The sequence below is a fragment of the Dipodomys ordii genome, unplaced genomic scaffold (genome assembly GCF_000151885.1).
Source record: "Dipodomys ordii isolate 6190 unplaced genomic scaffold, Dord_2.0 Scaffold19, whole genome shotgun sequence".
NCBI lineage: Eukaryota > Metazoa > Chordata > Mammalia > Rodentia > Heteromyidae > Dipodomys > Dipodomys ordii.
The window spans coordinates 14,945,607-14,947,506 of NW_012267235.1; positions in this window are offsets into that span (position 1 = coordinate 14,945,607).

The window sequence follows — 1,900 nt, forward strand, 5'->3', positions numbered from 1 at the left end:
AAAAAAAAAAATCCTTAGCCTAGCATTGGTGGCTTGTGTCTATAATCCTAGCTACTCAAGAGGCTAAGATCTGAGGATTGTGGTTGGCAGGCAGAAAGGACTGTTAGATTCTTATCTCCAATTAACCATCAAAAAACAAGTGAAGCTATGGCTCAAAAGGTAGAATGCTACCTTGTAGATTAAAAAGAGAGAGAGAGAGAAAGAAAAAAACTTTGAGTTCAAACCCCAGGGCTGGAACACACACACACACATCCTTACAGTCAGAAGCCAGTGGCTCATGCTGTAATCCAAGCTTGAACTGTGGCTCAAGTGGAAAAGCACCAATCTTGAGTGAAAAAGCTAAAAGACAGTGTCCAGGCCTAAATTCAAGACCCAGTACACACACACAAAATCCTTACATCTTTTAAGTAGGATATAGACAGTATTTCTCAACTGGCAAGGAAGTGGGGTGATTTTCTCTCCTAGAGATACTTGGCAGTGTAGGCCCAGGTATTATCAGCATCTAGTATATACAAGCCTGGGATGCTACTAACATACTGCTTATGAACATCCTATTACCATCTCAGCCTTCCATCAACTCCAAAGATTTACTGGGGCCAGATTGTCAGCAGTGGTAAAGTTGAGGAATGATTTTAGTGGCTTTTTGGAAAGCTAATGCATATACCACTGGGGAAGCACTCTACTCTGAGTAGCAGGATTGTTGGGAGACTTTAAAAAATCACTAGGACTGGGAATGCGGCTTAGTGGTGGAGTGCTTGCCTAGCATGCATGAAGCCCTGGATTTGATTTCTCAGACACATAAACAGAAAAGGCCAGAAGTGGCACAGTGGCCATTGTGGTAGAGTGCTAGCCTTGAGCAAAAGAAGCCCAGGGACAATGCCCAAGCTCAGAGTTCAAGCCCTACCACCGACAAAAACAAAAACAAAGAAAGTCCCTGAGACTTTTACTTCCAAATAACAACCAAAAATCCAGCATTGGGGTTTGTGTGTGTGTGTGTGTGTGTGCACATGCGTGTGCATGTGCGCACACACTATTCCACACACTAATGGAAGAGGGTTGGCAGTGGTGGCTTCTGATGAGGAGACTTTCACTGCTGTTTCTGTTATGGAGTCCAGGAGAGGGGATTCCATGTCCCTCCAGAGTCCACCACACAGAGACAGTCTCATGTAAAAAGATGAATTTATTGGGAAAGTGGATAATGAACTGACCTACCAGGAACTTAGCACAGACTCAGGAGTTGTAACTACAACCCCGAACCAGCGATAGGGCTTAGTTTATAAAGGCATGAGGTGCGAAACAAGTGGGGGTTGTACATTCCAGAAACATAATGACATATGCCCCTGCATCCTTGAAGCCGGGGATTGTTACAAAAACAGCTACGGGAGAATTATTACAAAGATAGCTACAGGAGAATACACAATGTGCACAATGAGGCATCTACTCCCTTGAAGCAGGGGGCAATCAATGTGGCGGGGGCAAGGAGGGGAGGTAGTAATGTAAGTCCATGTGAAAAATGGTTTTAAGGTCTCCCTTTAGGGCATCTCTTTGTTTTTAGTAAAGGGCCAATTTCCTGGCTTAGTTTTCTCACACAGTCTAGGGACTTAACAGTCTAGGAGACCCTTCCCCCTACATTTTCTGGAGTGAGCCACTGGCAACTGACTAAACATGATTCTTAAGAGGGGTTTTATCTAGGTTTTTTTCCCTAGGCATTGATTCATGTCTCAAAGCTGAAATCTAAAGAAATACAACAGAGTAAGAAAGTGTCAAAGAAAGCAAAATAAACTGGGCATAGGTAGCTCACGCTTGAAATTCTAGCTACTGATGAGGCTGAGAGCAAAGTATCAAAATTTGAAGCCAGCCTGGGGGGGGGGAAAATAAAGTCCATGAGACTCATATCTCC